General features: G+C 33.6%; 1 protein-coding gene across 7 annotated transcripts in view; it reads left to right on the forward strand.

Moving 5' to 3' along the window:
- The window catches only part of LOC119068226 (disks large homolog 1-like), a 141,102-nt gene that overhangs the window by 37,935 nt on the left and 83,123 nt on the right, over positions 1-20,044 (forward strand). The window contains exon 1 of one of the 7 annotated variants that reach the window (XM_037171733.1): positions 9,568-10,735. The exons of 5 other annotated variants lie outside the window; for them this stretch is intronic. The gene's annotated coding sequence lies outside the window, so the exon portion shown is untranslated. Of the gene's footprint in view, positions 1-9,567; positions 10,736-20,044 lie in introns of those variants that run through there. One more of the 7 variants, XM_037171734.1, reaches the window with a different exon arrangement.

Consider the following 20,044-nt stretch of genomic DNA (forward strand, 5'->3'; position numbering starts at 1 on the left):
AAACATTTTGTTTGGGAAAAGTGTATTCATCCTTTTACAAATTGTTACAGTCGGCGGTTTAACCGAATTTATTCAATTTACGCCTTTAAAAATCTTTTGCGACTTTCGAACGGATCTTAAATAAATGATTACCAATTAAACGTTTCCCGTTATTCATTGAAAATAGGCTAATCCAAGGAAGTATACCGATGCGCTTCGGCTATTATTGTAAAACTTCTTTCGAAGAAAGAGTTAAAATCTTCGTGATTGTTTGTCCATTTTCGGATTATTTTGAATGTTCAGCGGAGTCATAAAGTGAAAAGTCGTTAGAGGCGTAAATTATGGAGAGGTTGTAATTATTGCTCATTCTAATACAAATAATTCACATACCATGATCGTCGTCGGGATGATAGAATGAATTTTGTTATTATGTAAAATCATTAAAGGTCCTATAAAAAAATTATTTTAGGAGGATTAAATTTGAATAAATGTTCAAACGCAATCTTTGATTCCAACAGATTATACAGACTGCAGTTTTTGCACTGAGTCAGTAATCCAAAAATATCCTATAGTCTGTATAAAAGTTTTCAAAACCAATTTATCTGTCCCATAAAGAAAACCTAGGAGGATGGTTAAGCAGCTTTAGCTGCTTCAGATGTATCTCCTTTTGAGTTTACCACAGTGTTTTGATCTTGAGCAGCGAGTAAGATATATAAGAGACTAGTTGTTGGTTGAATTGAATGTTAGGTGAAAGCAGAGACGCACGTTTTCGATGCAACGATTTTCCGACATAAGCAATTTGCTTTTGAATCTCTGAGAAATTTTCTCAATTTGGTCTTGGATTTTCGGTATGTTTGCAATTCTATGTAGATCATACGTAGGAAAAGTAATAGGAAGCCCATATATAAGTTTTAGGCACTTGTTTTGGATAGTCTGAAGTTTGACAATTTGTGACGATGCACACTCGCCCCAAACCGGATAAGCGTACAACAGAGTACTTCGAATGATGGCTTTGTATATCAGAACTTTATTCTGGACGTTTAACCTCGACCTTTTATTTAGCAGCGAGTAGAGGGACCCGAAAAGTCGTAGAGACTTTTCAACAGTAAGGTCAATGTGCTCTTTGAAAGTCATTGTTTTGTCGAGTGTTAGTCCCAGTATCTTAATACTGTACTTCCATTGGATCTTATTATTGAGAACAGACACTTCTTCTGCCGGATACCACTTTGTAGCTCTCCTTCTGGTAAAGAACGAGGCTTGGGTTTTATTACCATTCAGTAATTACCATTTATTGAGACTCTTGACGATTATTTTAGGACTCTTCGAGGACTTTTGTACTGACGTATCGTCTGCGAACATTCCTTTATCGCCGTATGAGATCTTTATATCAGACATGAAAATATTATACAGAATTGGATTAAGTACACTGGGGTACACCAGCTATGATGTTATGGGTCTTTGAGTCACTACCATCAATCGATACATGAAAAGACCTTTTGGTCAAGAATGATTTCACCAGGTTTGTGATGTACATTGGAAACTTGCTTTTGATCATTTTGAATAGGAGGCCCTTGTGCCATACACTGTAGCACGTTTTTTTGACGTCATAGCCCAGCATACCTATCGATTCTCTTTTTACAAGAGAGCTCTTGATTGATTTAGAGATTCTCTCTCATAAGTTGATGGTTGGCAGAGTGACCTTCACGAAAACCAAACTGATCTTCAGAAAGTACATCACACGCCGTTAAGTGATTTTTAATTCTTCTAGCTATGACCTTTTCTAGAATTTTACTCAACGCGTTGATGAGGCTAATTGGCCTATAATTGTTCGCGTACGATAGATCTTTTCCTGGCTTGGGAATTGGAATGACTTTTGCATGCTTCCATGAAGATGTTTTGTCTGATACAATTTCAGCAAAACTCCACTATTGTAGACTCCACCAGAATCTACTATTTTTTCCTCTCTGTAAACAAATAACTATTAGCCAACATCAATTCATTGTATAAATAGCCGAATGAGAGCTCGGCGTACGAACAGTTTAAAAAGAGAAATGACGAGTAAGCTACTTCACTGTTGAAACTAATACCAATCAGCGCTTCTTTAATAAAACCGTAGTTCTCTTCCCAAAAACGTTGGCTTCGAAATAGAATTGTTTTTCGTATTAGGTTAACTTGTTCTTTAAGAAGAGCCGTCGTAATATGTTAACACTTCCGACAAAATTTTCGGAACTAATTTTCAGGTTGATCTGAACCCTAAGCATAAAAACTAGTTCCAGAAAACCTTCAGGTTGAATCTGAAATAATACAGGTCAACCTGAATCTGATCGCAGTTACCGACTGTTCTTTCAATTTTTGAAACGATTTATTTTGACGCAAACAACTTTTCATCACCCCATCTCCAATTCTTCCGAGTAAATTCCTTTAATCATCCCAGCATATTGAGTACGTAATAGTTGCACATCACTCAAAGAATTTTCTCTTCTTATGCTTTTGGCATAAAATTTTCTAAATAAATGCAAAAGAAAAAAATATTTTAAATCAACATTCGGTTAATAAAATCAGACAGATATGTTTTCGTATGAAGAATTGCAGAAATCCGGAAAAGGGGAAATTTATATCAAACGAAAATCGAAGTCGTTTAAAGAGATCATTTTTTTTTGTATAGAGAAAATATGTTGATTATATCAAGGTTCTGAAAGAACAGGTTAAGACACCCACGAGGGCGGCTGACACACAAATTTTGACAAATAGATGCTATTTATTGAACATACTCATTACAGATTGTTTGAAATGTCAACTTGAACAATCTGTAATGAGTATGTTCAATAAATAGCATCTATTTGTCAAAAATTGTGTGTCACCGCCTTCGTGATCAACTCAGATGTGTCTTAACCTGTTCTTTCAGAACCTTGGATTATATCAGGAATTCCATAAATACAGGCCATTTACATTTATTCTGAAATATTTACTCTTTAAAGTTTTTGTTTCGAATGAACAACGAAATCGCCGTTAAATGAGACCAGGAAAGGAAAAAAAACTTTCCATTTTCCCCGAGAAAATAAAAGAAAAGTCGAAACTGAAAATCTTTAGCTGTTTTCAATTCACCAAGCACTGACGATAAGCAAGTATATATGGCGTAACAAAAAACAAGAAGTTAAGGGAAAACAAATCTCTAACCGAAAAGTATTTATTCAATATTACAGACGACAAACCATTCTTATGGATGACTTTCAATATTTCTTCGAAATAACTTTCACTTTGGAATTCCGAAAAAAAGGAATAAATTATACAAGGGATTAATAGAAAGTTTAAAAGTTTACTTTTAAAGTAACCAACGACCAAACTCAGTCGTTCCTTACTTTTGTTTGTCCTTTTTTTCTCGGAGCATTGTGTAATATATTGTGTATCCATGTACATTTCGGAGTAGAATACTGATTTCTTTCGTCACAGAAAAAAATACAATCAGATAAAATGAATCGAATAAGATCTTAAATTCGACCACTTATAAATTGGCACACTTTTGCCATTGCTCGTTGGTTATGTGCCGCATTCACCATTTTTCTTTCTTGTACGTTTTTTATGATTGATTTTTCTATTATTTTTTTATCTTTGTTGTGATATATTGCATATATTGCATATTGTGGGACTGCTTCACATACCGTGTAAATATGTTCAGAAGACTTTAACTGTTCAGAACCCGTAAACTACAACGTTTTTATTAACCTTTCGCCAACAATAATTTTTTAACCGTGGAAGAAACCTATAGACAAATATGATCCGATCAGAGTTGTCATGCGATCTGCTGATCTGATCCGATCTGCACTATCTAATTGAGTTACAAACAATTTTTTTTTTTATCGATGGAGAACCTATATATAAGACACTTTGTCTCGTATCATATGCCAAAAAAAGTTAAAACTTTTTTTATAAATCATTTTGAAAGTCACTAAAAACACGAAAATTCGAATAGAAATACAGTATATCATCAAAAATTTTTGTATTTCGATTCGAATTTTCGTGTTTTCAGTGACTTTCAAAATGATTTATAAAAAAAGTTGTAACTTTTTTTGGCATATGATACGAGACAAAGTGTCTTATAATTAGGTTCTCCATCGATAAAAAAAAAAAAAAAAAATTGTTTGTAACTCAATTTCTCACATATTTTTGCGGAATTTTTGTAGTTCAATACCTAACGATTGCTCGCACTTACCCTCAAGAATAAAAAGCATACAAGAACTGTTGAGCGATTCATCTTGAGGCAATGTAATAAAAACAAAAGAACGCAACCCGAACCTGATTTTAACTCGAACCTGAATCAGAATTTCAGGTTCAACCTGAATCTAACGCGAATGTTCAATTTAAGGTTCAACCTGATCTGGAACTAAATATTTGATTTCGGATTTGACCAGAACCTTAGCTGACCTGAACCTAAAAATTTTCAGTTCAGATCAGGTTAGGTTCGGGTGAGCAAAATTTTTTTTGGTGAAAATTCAGTTTCAGGTCGGTTACCGGTTTAACTCGAAATTAAAAGTGCAGATTCAGGTCAGTCAGAATCGGGTCGAACCATTTCAGGTTTCGGTCAGTTCAAGAACAGGTTCCGAATTTTACTCACAATGAAGTAGTAGACGAAGACCATAGTAACAGAAACAGAGTGTAAATAACTTGGAATATGTAGCTTTATTGCACGGTACACAGTGGCAGTATAACGATTTGAATTTAGATCTTAAAAAACGATTGCAAATACTTCACAGAAATTTATCTGTTCACGTTCCATACGGACAGAAACGATGACCAAATTTGTCTATTTATTTTGAGGCAAAAATGTAATCCCAAAAGATAGAAATTTAATCCGAGATTTTCCTCACCGATAAATACACGAGAAAACGTATAAAAATACTGCAAAATATTGCAAAAGTGCCTACAAAAACAGTCGAACGACTGGCATCGAAATTAATGTTAAACATTGAAATCAACGGCTGTTGAAATATTTAATGAAATATATCCTTGTCGAGAGTTTGTTCGACATTTCGAATAATATGCTGTGTGCTTCAGCATAGATAGCTGAAATATTTCCAACCACGTAGAGATTTAAAAATTTATAGACTACTGACCGTAACATCAAAATCATTGAAAAAGTTTTCGCATAAAAAAATATTTTTACTCTTATGGTACTTAGGAAAACTTCATATACATTTTTACGACTGTTGTATATAATACTGTACTAACTTTTCTAATGTTGAAGTGTAATAAAAAAAAATTGATATTGGCATATACACACATTTTGCCGTCATATTAGATGTATGTATAATATAGAACCGAATAGGATTGATGGAAAATATAATCCGAAAAGTGCTTTTCACCATTAAATTTGTTAATCTCTTTATCGTTCCATGTCTTCGCAGTGTCTATATGCTTAAACTCAAGATTATTTTTTTGTGATATCTTTTCAAAATTCGTCTATATATCCATCCAGAGATATCCAGGCATGCATACATATCACATACACACACACAAATACAAATTCATCTCCATCGTCTTCGTGGATTCTTATATGACTAAGGAAATAAAAATAAAAATTGTTCATGCATACGAGTGAAGTGTTATAATATGAATGCTACTCAAATAGAATATTTGATGGATTTGGATAACCTTTAACGGCTTTACGTTAAAAACTGAAAAGAGTATTAGGTTGAAGAAAGCAAAAAATAATAGAAGAAAAAAAACCGAAAAGGATTCCCAACTTGCGAATTTTTGGTATTGTCATTCCTCCATATAATATAGAAAAGTTGGGAGATATAAAAAAGGGAATCAATTCGTTTTAGTTATTGATTACGAACAAGGTGTTTAATAAGCAGTCTATGTTTAGATGGATTTCTTTGAGAGAGATCCACCCCACGAAACGACAAGAAAAATGTGAAAATATTCGAAATATTTTGTAGGTTAAAAATACCGAAAATATATTCCGCATTGTGCATCCGGAATTCTTGGTTAAACATTGAATTTTGGGTAAAAGTTTTCAGATTTTTAGACTTGTATTCATCAATTCGGATATTTTCGTTATAAACAAAGTTACATTTTCAAGAAGGCTTTGGTGATATCGATGTTCTTAGAAATTCGCCTTCGACTTACCTTTAATCTCATAAACAATTTTCGACATGTTATTCTAAGATACCTCAGCCGACCACTTGAGCAGTTCGTTTGAACTGTAATTCTTTAAGCAATTCGGAATGGCCATTTGAGTAAATTTATACTTTTACACGTTTGACTCGTACCCCACGACGCGACGTTTGAATAGATTTTTTAACAGTAGGGTGTTTCACACGAGATATACTTTCTGTTAGGTTCTCAGCTAGTTTTACGATTGAATTCGCAGGTGATCAATTCTGATGTACGTATTTTTGTATTGAAATTCATTGTCGAGATGTGTTCGAAGAAGGCATCTCTCTACAATGTGTATGCGGTTGCTAGAAAGCTGCCTTGTTTTGCCAATTAGTCAGATGAATTTTATATTTTTTTCATGTTCGATCCACTTTGGGTGTAAAAAACACTTTTTAGCAATAATTTGAGCAAGGAGCAGCACTAAAATGTTCATTGGCCTCATTGGATCGTCAATTCAGCAAAGGATTGTTTGTCGAAAAAAATGCAAATTGGAGTCAAAATGAACGTATTGGATGTCTTGGAAGTTGGAACGCAAAAAAGAATGTAATTGAAATTGCAGTTAATGTACGAGGCAAATTTTCATCTGATCACGCACGCCCAGCCCGCCAACGATAATTTTAATTTTCAATTCCATTCTTCTTTGGACTCCAATAGCTTCATTTTGACCCAATTTCCTGCGATATGTGATCGTTCTAGTCCTTCTCCAGATAACCAAATTCGTAGAACAAATGTTTTTCGTATCGGGTAATTTAGCAATCCAGGAACTAATTATACCGGAAACACATTTATTTCACATATATGTGGTTACATATGTGCCACATTTATTTCAAGCGACACAGAGTAAAGAACTAAGCAACGAAATTTGAGTCTAGGTCCCAGAAAATGGATAAATTCCGGTAAATTTGAACCGCTTTCTTTAAAGGAAGGTAAGAACTATTGAACTGAACGACGAACTTTATTATTTAACAAAATTCAAATACGACTAAAAATGGTGGCGCTGATGTTAATCGGCACCCAAAAGTTACATAGGCACCCAGACATGTTTAAAAATGACAGCGCCACCATGTCATCTCTCGAGTGTAACTCTATGGTTTAGCCTAAGAACGGCTTTTCAACTTAATTTAGTGTTAGTGTGTTAGTTATTTACATGGCGATGGGCGAGCTTTACTAATAAATAATTGATATGAACTATTGATTAAGAAGTGTGGCAATATTTGTTAACTGTTTCCATTAATCGTAATACAAGTTTTAATGGTAGTAAGATCACAGAAAGTAAATACAACACGCAAATTGAACGCAAATTTTCGTTTCCGTGAATAAAAAATCTTACATTTCCCCGCAACTCCCCATATGTGAAGCCACTTCCATTGAAGTGTCGAGAAAGATTTTCCTCAAATGTTATTACTTCGAGTGCTCTAGATGAGATTCAGCATCCGTAAAATCAATAATGAACTTTTAAAATTGTGAAATTATGTTGATAATAATCATCAGCCGGCAAATAAAGTCATGATAATGTCATCACGCAAACAAGAAAGCAAGATAAATTCCGAGAAAAAAAAATCGTATTGACCGTCTAAATTTGATAGAAGACGATTTTTCCCTTTCTTCCCTTTCTAATTCAAAAATTTCACCCTCGCGCAACTTTTGTATAAATTTAACGAGAATATACTAAACAAAAAAAAAACTTTTTGTTTAATAAGACAGCCAAGATGTTTATCAAGTTTAGCTTGGGGAAAAGTCTGAATACCGTACCAGCCAAATTGATACTGGAGCATATGCCCGGTGAATGTAAACTTTTTTTCCATTAAAATAATAGAATCCTGCTACCCTTTACTAAAAGGAACTTCTAATAAATCTAATATCAATTACACTGCATCTCTCTGTGTGCAAAAGTTAATTTATATGTTCTCCGTAATTCACATTACCTTTCACATAGCATCAGCTGACTCACTTATCGTTTACTTTATAGCATTATGTAGAAATGTGACAGTGGCATATGTGTTTGCCAAGAATCTAAAATATATGATTTCAACAGAAAAACTATAACTAAAAAGGTGTAATGAACGCTCGGTTCGTGTAATTTGTGTAATATAGTAAATATGACGAATAAAATATGGTTTAGTTTCATGTATCTCCAAAGCACTTAGTAATGTAAAACTGGTGTATGTCGTTTTTTGTCATTACTGTTAAGTATATGTTAAGCTGTAGACGCGACGTGTAATGATGTGAGTGTGAGACTCGCCAGAGCATCGCATAGGTTATTATTTGGCCATTTGCATATTCTCGCACTTTAAAATTTAAAGCAAACAGCCGTTTGATCAGACATTATACGATGACTTCTTTGTCCAAATAGAAAAATGGCAGCTCAGCAAGCAAATAACTTTATTGTCTACCCCATGCGAAAGTTGATCATTACATGGCTTTTTGCCCCCAGTGAAAATGATCCATTACATGAACGCAACGTAATTTACTATCAAAATAATTTTTTTTTACAAAACCTAATAGATGTGGAAATTGTAATTAGCCTTCTATATCGGACTTGACCCCACTAATGAACTAACACCTGAACAGAACTGCTTATTTCTAAAAGACTGACTTCAGATTGGAATATATCCAAACTTTCTGCAAATACCCCAAGCAAAATTCAAACATGGAAATGTCTAACTGAAATAAGTTCAACATCAAACTTACTGAAATGACCCTAACGTCGTACAGTTTCTTGAGAAGATTAAATAGAATTTTCGAAAATAATCTCTAAAGTGATACTTTCACTGGTAAATGTGAAGGCACCAAAGCAATTCTGAAAATGCAATTTTCTTGGGAAAACTTATTGTGATGATAATTAGAGTATCTTGAAGATATGTTTCACATATCCTCAATTTACCAAGAGAAATTTTATTCGCCGAAAAAATACTCGAAAAAAAGTTAGAAAAACCAGCCGAAACAGTTTCCTCTTCCCACAGTAAATTAATCTTTTTTTTTACAAAATTTACGCTTTCTCTGCTTTTCAAAATTTCAATATTTTCAAAGTTTCTCTCGTCAACCACGACCTAGGCTTTTTATTTAAAGCTTTTGTTCTCATTGTTTGTGTGTAAACCTAAAATACTACTTATGATGCGTCTAATAAGCAAATAAGTAACAAGCGAGAATACGGTTCCATGTACTTACAGCCAAGTAAGTTCCAAAGTACTATTCTCATATAACACAACCGATCCCAACGGGTCACATTTCGCGCGCATGGCAATTAGAATGCAAACGTTTTGTTTGTTGTTTTCGTTTTGTTGTACAACATGAATGTAACATGTAAATTCTTTTTTTTCTGTGTGAAAATACTCTATACACACTCTACACAACACAAACAGACGTTCAGTCAGCTGATTTTCAGTCATCTAGAACGGTAAAAGAGAGCAACATTGTAACCAAACATTTTTCGTTCCTTGAACCTCAATATTATAGCAGAGACTGGCATTTACACTGCTTGTATTTTATGTTAGGTTCACTCTAATATTCTCAAAAATGTTCTCCATATAGTCAAAATGCATAGTTACGCTTCGTCACCGGTCGGCAAACGTTATTGGGTGCTGTGTTGGGTAACACTGGAGAATAAAACACAGAAGGCAAAAAAATAAGTTCCACAATCAGACAAAATTTGTTCAGTTCTATCGGGAATATATCAGAGTGCGGTAGTGTGTTTATAACGTTGCTGCGCGACGATTCGTTTCGTTTGATGAATATTTATATTTTCATGTGTTTCTCATTGTCACAAGATTTTTTTTATTTGGAATATTAGCGTATTAGCGTATTAGTGTAAATAATATATAAAAACAATACGATCGCTCGACATTAAGTGTTCTCGTGTAGATTATACACAAAAGTTATATATGAAAGAAAAACATTTCCTTGTCGCTATATTTAGTTGATGCTATAAAATAAAAACTTTAACGAAATTGATTGTCGAGCAGCGGAGAAACAAAAAAAAAAGAAAATTAATAATAAAAAGAAAAAAAAACACAGAAACAATTTCGGTCGGTTAGCAGTAATATATTGGAACGGTTGATTTTTATTCATATTGTGCGGGTGCGGTTAAATTTTATTTCTTCGATTTTATTGCCGTCTTTTAATTTTACAAATTTTTGTTGTTGTACTTACAAGACAATTGTTCGATTACATAGAATTTAAAATGGTCTATCTTGAGTGAGTGTTTCGTTCGTGAAATTAAATTAAATTAAAAAAAAAATTAAACTCAACTTTGTGCTAAAAAATAGAATTTATGTAAGAAGAAAGTTAAAATTAACACCCGAAGTGGTATATTTATAAACATTGTATTGCATTATTCGCATCTCAAGCATCTCTTCTCGTAACCACAATAGATTGATTCATCATAATACAATAAATCGGTGTGTGCGTGCATTTTCTTGTTTATGTTTATTAACACTAAATTTTTGTGTGTTGTGATGATATAACGAACGGCACTGCAATTTATCAATCGACTTTTATATACGCAAAATATCCAGAGAAGTAATTTATTCAAAAATCTAATCGGTCAAATCAATTTAATTCCGTTCCGGCTGTCGGATAATTGGCTGTTTCGCAGAAGGTAAATTCAATATGAAAACAAATATTTTTTTTTTGATAGCCGGCAATGTGGTATATGTGTGTGTGTTTCTGCGAATGTGTGCGCTCACAACGTTTACAAGGTAGTTTTATCGCTTTTAGAGGTCGTTATGATAAATTACGTTTGAAAATTGATTTAATTTCCCATTGTTCGTTAGTTAATAAATTGGTCGGTCATTTGTTTGTTTTGTGATGCCTATATTATACCTACCAACCAGGCAGGTGTAGTTCAATCATTGCATTTCCAAATGACAGATCAAATATCACAGAAAGCAAACATTACAACAATGCATTTCTGATGCATTGCACAATTATTTTGCAATATGCAAGCGCATTCAATTTTGTGGAATAAAAATATTTACTTACTGAGTGTATGGAATGAAAAAGACATACGACACGGTTCCAAGGATATATTAGCTTCGAGCAGCACTTTTTTTGTCATAATTTGAGCGAAATTGAAATTCAATTGTTAAAGTGGTGGATTATATTGTTTTGAAACCAAGGCTGGTTTCAATAGTTTCGGAGAGATATGTGTTAATGACCTAAATTTTCCATCTGTTACTTCAAGTGTCAGCATGAGTTTGATAGTTTTTTACATGCTTTTGTTTCCTCTAGGGTCGAAAGTGGCTTATTACACGCCTAGGGAAAACAAGAAATTTGGTTTTGGTTTCAAAAGCATGTAATAGTTATTTACATAACAATGTGTAAAAAGTTGAAAAGTTGAGTTTTTGTTTGTTTATTGAGCTCGGCTTCGCCTCGAATCAACAAAATTCACACGAAAACACTGCTTTTCAACTTTTTATCACTTGATATGTAAATAACTAAACACACTGAAGATAAATGCGGATCGCTGTATTTCGGCTCCATCGATTGCTGTGAAGAAGTCAGGACATACCTCCAAAAAAAATTCTAAAAATCTAGAAATTTATCTTTAATTTTTATAAATTTCTTTTGAGGTGTACCCTGACTCCTTTAACAAAAATCAAGGGAGCCGAGATCTGACTAGCCGCGATTGTCGGTACTGTGTTAAATGAATTTGTTTTCCCGTGGGTCGAAAGTGGCTCTTTGCACACCTTGGGAAAACAATAAACTTGTTTAGGTTTCAAAATCATGTGAAATCCATTACATAACTCGGGATAAAAATGATAAGATTCTGTGTTTATTGATCTCGGTATCGCCTTAAATCAAGAAAATTCACACGAAAACTGGACTTTTTAACTTTTTATCGCTTTTTATGTAAATTACGCAGTGTAGGAATTACACGGTAGGAATAATTCATATTCTTCTAGTTCTATTTTTTCAAGATTAGTACCCACTACAAATTCGTGTTGACTTTTAAACGTTGTCGACAATCGATGATTTGCCGTTTCTAAAAGGTATTAATAATAGGTCCGCAAACATTTTTTTTAAATGACAGAAACCTACAACTGAACAATTATTCTGTTACTTCTCTTCTTCAAACTATTTTTAAGAGTTTTTGATTCTAAATCTATTACTTCATTAGGTTGAACATTTTTCCTACAAAATATATAATAGAACACGAGCTAACGTACATCGCTTAATTTAGTCGTCGTTGTTGACAGATGACTATATCAGATATGGAAATGATATTCTCTAAAGATCTCATAAAATAAATAAACTCAACCCAAATGTACCAATTGTAATAGCACAACTCTACGTGTTAAACAAACGTAAGAGTTAAATCATAATTGTCGCTATTGTGTATACGAGTACGGATAAAAAGATTTATCCGAATGTGTTTTTTACTGCTAATATCCTTATATTGTCAACAGCAATGAATGGATAGAATATGTAAAATATTAAATTCAACAAGTCCGGTGTGCATAAGTGAAAAATGGAAAATTACCAGAGATTGTGGACGTAACATTTTTCTTTCCCGTAATTCAGCGTTAAAGTACGAAAGAAAATTCTGACGTGTACAAGGTAAACAATAAGATTGTGAATGTTTACCAAACATAATTACCGAGCAAGAAAATCGATACAATTCCATTATAACCGAGTATCTCATGCACACAACAAACTAACAAACGTTTCGGTCATTGTTACCTAGAAACAACCCCGGCTTAGCATAATATACCATTGCATTATAGTAATCATGTCTACACCCAATGTTCTTATGTAGCGTGGACCGATTTTTTTTTCTTGCCATAATTAAATGTCCTCGGGCTGGGCTGATATTTATAATCCATCAAATTATAAGATTCATTTTGTTGTCTAAATAAAACATTTCAACGGTTTAACGGGAAAAGCATACCATCAATTATCCGACTCTTCTTTTACTTCTTAACCCAGAATCTTAAGCCAATCGGCAATTAACATTGTATACGGTTCACGGAAAATTATATCCACTACAGATATAAGTAGAAAAATTAAGCCATTGGCTAGGGTGTATAATGCCAAAAATAAAAAGTTTCAAAGAAATGTCTGTGATTCGAGAAGAAAATTTGGAACGAATCTCGTAGACAGTTTTCAAGATAATTTTCATGTCCAATTAATTATAGATACTTAATAATGGAGAGTGAGAGCCTACACATACATGTAGCTTTCTTACAAAGTCACGTTCCGAAACTAATACAACCTATGCCATATTGTCACTTGAAAAATGTGTGCTCCAACACTTATGTTTTTAAGCGCTAGAAGAGCGCTACTGGGAGGGTATTATCTACTGGAAATTAAGTCTGGAAACTAAGGTTTTTAGACTTATCTTGTCATTTGGCATTAGTACCTACATTGTGACACTAATTCGATTCTTCTGTGATGTATAATATAACCGGAAGGAGATTTAACCTGGGCCTATCCTATAGTTCTAGTTGGGTAAATTGCGACAACAAATATTTTTGGTCTTTAGTAGTGTGGCGATGCAACAACGATTCAATTCTCTGTCTCACTCTGTGTATTCACCTGTAACAGCTACGATCTAAGTAGTTGTATGAGCCCAGTTGATGCTGAACCACTTCTTCAATCGATTGTTATTAGTTGCACAACTCCTAGGAGGGTGTTTTGGAATATCATAACTTTGAGTTTTGACATCAGAATTTCGTATTTCCACTGATTCAATCGATTTTAACAAATATCTACTATAGCGATAGATAACTAGGAAAAGTTTCTCATAAAGTTGGAATAATAACTACAATGGTATGTACACCGCCAAGTGTCATGACAGTGTTGTGAAGGTGCAGTTTTTGAATGACGATACTATGAAACTTTCGCTGTCTGTCTCATTAAACCACAGTAAATGTTTGCAGCAGTCGTTCCTGGAAGTATATGTCTGTTTGACATTTTGTGCTAAAATTTAATTTGTTGCTTCTGGTTTACGCTACCCATACTTATTATATAGTTTCCACGCCTCGTTTTTTTTTGTGCTACAGGTCAGTCAAATCAAAAACATCATAGTGTACGGGAAGTGGCATGACCTCTTTGAATTCTATGTTGATGAATTATTTGAAGAGCAAAAAAGAAAACTTGATAATAAAACGTTTTAATGCAATGTTGCAGGTGTCTCAAATGTTAAACTATTAAGTGAAAATGAAGTTGAGTTGGGTGATGCGAAAGTTACACGCTTTCAACGTGGGTAGCTTTCAGGCGAACAGCATGAGTATGAGTTGCATTTGAAAGAGTCAATTAGAATATGCTTTTTTTATAATAACTAGGTACTTGGAACGGTGAACAAGTTGCAATAATTTTCTTTTACATCACTGCGTACGTAACATGATTCAGTGCCGGACTGGCTCAAAAAAGCCCTTCGGGCATTGTATGCAGAAATTTCTCGAAAAGCCCTTCGTCGTCATTTATCCATACAAAAATCAAAAGGCCTTTCGGTAATCGCCCGAACGCCCATAGGGCCAGTCCGGCACTGCATGATTGTTGATTATGTTATAACACAATGACAATTTTTCATTGATTTTTTTTAATGAAGTTTCTTGTAGCTAGACAATGCAAGCATGATTGGAGAGGATTTTTTCCACCTTTTTTTACAGTGCCAAAGTTTGCATGATACACTGTCCAGTTTCAGTACTCTATTTCGAGTACCATTCATGCTTGCGTTGAGCTAGAAAATCTATGCACTTAGAAAAAAAGTCTCTGTATGGTCGCATTGACAAACTTAAGAGTCCTTTAGTCGGTCGCAGTAGATAACAGTCGACGTAGACGTTCAGACCATGTTACATCAAACTGAACATAGCTTCAACGAAACGAATGTACAAAAAAAAATCGACCATGACATTGACCGTACTCTGAATGACCAATAAACAACACTAGAATGCTCACCACACAGACGCTTTCTTTTTATTAATCAAGACTTTACGAACGGAAGAAGTTGCCAGATTTCGAAATGGTTATTGCGATTTCAATTGAAGCTTCTACTGGCAATATACCAAGAAAATGTAACTATGTTTTATGTACAACACTTGATAGAATGGAACCGCATACGTTGAAGTTTTTATAAAAATTTGCTAAAACTAAACGACAGAATAAAAAAAGGGTGAGAACAGCAACAACAAAAACAAAATTCGAGCAATTTATTGTTGCTGAGTTGATTAATTTCGAATTTGTAAACATGTACTGTACAAGTAATATGTACAAAGCTAGTGTACAGCTATGTTGTCGTATACAGACAGTGTATGAAATGACATGGGAGTTTTTTTTCAACATTTTTCCCCGTTCCTAAAATAATCCCATCAGTCGGTTACATTTGCACGTATCATTTTCACAAAATTTTTTCTGCTAATTTTTTTAGTCCGATAAAAGGGTTAATTGTAAAATGGTTTCATTTTCCGTTTTTTTTTACTTTTCGTCATGTTTGAGGGCAGGCATTGAGTGAAAGTAACTGAAAAACTTGACAATGTAAATTAGTGTCATTTTACCAAGAATTTTCTAAATAACTCTTCACTCCTCACAAAACTAAAAAAAATTTGACGAATTTGATCGATTTACGCGTTATTGCATTGAATAGAGTCGCCAAAAAAATATGCGAAATAAGTGTCTGAAGCTTTCGACTTTTTGACACTCAAAGAGTATTATTTGGAACTGGAGGCACCATTTTAATTAGATGTTTGCTCCCCGCAAAACAATGGATTAACTACAATGTAGGATTAGGTAACCACAATGTAAGTACAGTGTCTTGGACAATATTGTACTTTAATACTGTTCTTATTTAGTAACTCGCTTGAGCAATCTAAAAAGTTTTAGTCAAAAGTGAAGTCGCAAAGACATTTATTTTCACCGGGGCATAACATGGACTATTTTTGGGGAAACGTTTTCCTCACGACAGAGTAAAGTTAACCAGGCAGGAGCGCTGATTTGACTAGGGACCTGAATAATATAGTAGCCCTACATTTTTTGCGAATAAAATTTTTCAATTTATGTCAGTTTTCATTTTCATCCAGTGTATTAGGTCCCTTATTTGACTTTCCGAACATTATTGTTTGTATGATTGGATCAGCTGCCACGAAATGCGGCACTTATTTCAAAGTCGCCGACTTTAGCTGAGGAAATGGGATGAACTTTAGGTCAGGTTTCTTCAAAAAATATTCCTGACCTGACCGGAAATTTCTGGTAATATGATCTTTTGATAGCGGTCGACATTTTGCGAGCATTTACTAAAAAGCCCACATACATAGTCAATTTTAGCAAAGGTATAATATGAATAGATCATAATATTCTTTTCTAAAATCACCTTAAAATATCTTTCGGATTAGTCAGAAACATTAATTTACTCCAATATATTAAATAAAATCGACTTCAGTAGAACATTTACCGCCATTTTTTTTTTGTATCTAAAAAACTCTTCCAGCTTTACATTATACTGTCTGTTTTGGCTATCAAAATTGGTAAATTAGGTATGAACGGATGAATAATTGAATTTACTTAATATCCATAAATTTCATAAAACTAATTCAATGCGCTAAATATTCAACTGTCATAATATGCAAATTTTACCAATATAAATTGTGAAATAAAATAACAGCCAAATATACGTATACATATACGGACAGTAGATTACTATGTACGTAGGGCATGCATACACATTTTCTAAAAAGCCAAAAAATTTAATCCAAATGGAAAATTGTATTTTCTCGTTTAATTTTTAATGAATACTCCAAGTTACATGTCAAAAACACAATTTGATATAAATTTACTAGAAATTTTTTTTTGTTTGGGTGGCGAAAAAAAAATAGGCAAAATTCAAAATGTAATTTCTCTGTGTGTTGTTTCCCATGTTTAGGCTCCGGCACAATTTATATAAAATAATTTGTATGTAGAGTCATAATTATTTTAATGTTTGGGAATTGTATGTAGTATATGTTTGAATGAATGTTATACCCATACTATACACACTCAACCAACATACACGCTCTACCTTTATTCTAATTAAAATGTGTGTATACCTTTTTTAGTCATTTGCATTCAAATAGCTTTGGCACACGGATAAGCAGCCTATACATTTTGAATTATAGTCTAAAGAAAATATCACAAAAAGCTTTTTTTTCGGATATTTCCCTTTTTTCTGTCTCTCTTACTCTCGTTATGAAATGTAATTCCGAAATGACTATTCGCCAGCGCGTGCGAATAGCATCTTATAGACTACTCGCGCGCGAAAAATAAATCATTTTTAGATTTTGAAAGCCCAGAGGAGAAGAGGAAAAGTGTTTAATTCGATTCTATTCAACTCATCCTTTTACAAATTGTATATAAGAAAAGTGTTTTGAACATTGTGCAACTACCCAAAGTATTACAGAGTGAGTCATAGTCAGGGTTTTTAGGAAATAAAATTTCCGAAAATTCCAAATATTCCTTAAAACACCCTAAAATTCCTACATTCTGGTTCCTCTTAAATCTTACAAAATACCATCCAAATATAATCGATTAGGCTTAAAATCATGTTTCATCGTAAAATGGCCATAAAAATAACGGAAACGCTGCGATCTATTGCTATTCCAGAGCAGCAGATAAAATGTGACAGAAGAATTATCGACTTTTTGGGAACTTTATTCCCTTTAAGTAGGCTCTGCTCACAGGATATTTGTTCTCGTGTGCGAATAGTCCATAAGATGATATTCTCACGCGCGGGCGAATAGTCTATAAGATGCAACGACCATGAAATTTTGACTTTGTTCGGTTTTGTTATAAGAAGTGAGTTTTGTATTCAAATTAATATAAATTCCGTACAGACGAGGTTTATATTTTATAAAAAGTTTTTCGCCATATCATAAGATCCATACGGTTTGTTTTCATAATACATCGCATAATAAAAAAGTCATTCTGCGATATAATTTTTTTCCTCTCTCCTGCTTTGTATAATTTCAACCTAATTTGATTGCCCTAATGAGACTCGGTGTTTTATGCCAACTTAATTTCCACCATTTATTTTCACTGGGAAATAACATAACGATCTAACTAAGGAAAATTAACCATAGTTAAGTTATATATTCGTCATACGTTCCACGTTCGTATACACGGTGTGGAGTTGAAATGTAAGGTATGTATTCAGTGTTATACTTGACGTATGCGTTGTCGTATATACTCCACCTACAGTTTAACATACAGCCAATGTCTTCTTTTATACACGAAAAAAAAACTCGTTCTAGAGAAAATGAGTTTACGTGGAGGAGTTTGCACATTTTGGTTAGTGGTGTGACTAAATGCAGGATATTTTTTTAGGTACAAGTTTCATCACAGTTTATAATTAATTTAGGACAAAAGATCTGTAATTCGATTAGCCTCGATCGTATTTGTGACTGAGTTCACATTTTTGGTAAAAAAGTATTAGCAGCCGAAAAAATACCTTGGTCGGCCGCTGAATTCGTCTGAGAATGGAATTCAATTGAATCAGGACGGTCGCATTTTCGATTGTGATCAGTGAAAATTTAAATATTCTAGTCAGAAGTTATCAAGCAGTAACAATCTCGCGGAGATTTTTGTTGTAATACATCTGTACTTTTTTGACAATTGACATTTTGTAGAAGTCTTTGTATTGCTAAACATTATGATCCTTATCGTTGCCTCGACAAGTTGGCAATTAGTAATACAAAATCCAGCTTTTCATCACTTAGTACAAAATATTCTTTTCATGTGTACGGTGTAATTAGCCTTATTTTCACCAATCAGAATACCTTGATAAAATGGCATTTTGTTGATAGTTTGGGAGATGAAAATTTCGACTTCGCCCCAGAAAGTTCAAAACGATGGTCTGTTAAGCCGCACTACATGCTTCTACATTTTCATACAACTAAGAAAAAAATAGTATCGGGTGGGGAATAGGGTATAGCGGTTCTTACAAAATGTGTTAGTTCTTTTAAGGCTCCTGGCGGCAGCACAAAATTAAAAGTTGTAATTTTTTTTCTTCCATAAAATGATCAGATGGACCAGCTGAGTGGATTTCCGGCGGAGGCGGAGCCTTAAAAGAACTAAGACATTTTGTAAAAACCGCTACAACCTAGTGGGGAAGCATCTAGTCCGACTTAACTGACCATCGTGCCTCTATTTAGAAAAGCAATCAATTTTTGGGTGCATTTTCGGTAAAACTTTACTTTTGTTCAGGGGATGTGTGGGAACACAACGTTTTTCACATGACAATTTATCAATTTGTTACACAATTTTTCAAAACAAAAGCAAACATGACAGAAAAGTGCCAATTTTATTTTAACAAGAGGAGAGAAAATAGACTACTTCTCCTCGACAAGCTCTACACAAAACGAGTTGTCGATCCATCCGCGTAATACATGATCATGATGGATTTTTTCTGATAAAAATTGAAAAAACTCTTGGTTGTTTCAGCGTACGTACGAGTGAAATTAACGAATAGCTTGATTTATACGACGAACGGTATGATAACATTAGTAATGTGTTAAAATTGGGAAAGCTCACATTTTTTAAATGCACTCAGAAAAGACGTTATGTTATTACGAAAAGTTTTTATTCAAACTTCTCTCCAAGTAAAACATTTCTTTCTCATGGAATATCCCAGAATTTTTCATTGGAAAAGTATGCTCGAAAGTGCATTTTTCACATGATATGCTAGAAGAAAGTCTTATTGAAACGGTTTCTTTTTCGACTGTAACAAAATTAACAATAAAATGTTGTAGTGTAGTATTACGATGCAGTTACCTTTTTTCTCGATTGTACATTGCACATTGTACATTAGTGCTCGAAAGAAAAATTTCTCAACCGTAAGAGCACCCATTAATTTCATGCTGTTGAATTCGTAGCTCATTTACATTCGTACTTTGTTTCATGAAATTATGAATATTTTGATTAGAAAAAATTACGTTTC

Source organism: Bradysia coprophila (genome assembly GCF_014529535.1).
Source record: "Bradysia coprophila strain Holo2 chromosome X unlocalized genomic scaffold, BU_Bcop_v1 contig_173, whole genome shotgun sequence".
Lineage (NCBI taxonomy): Eukaryota > Metazoa > Arthropoda > Insecta > Diptera > Sciaridae > Bradysia > Bradysia coprophila.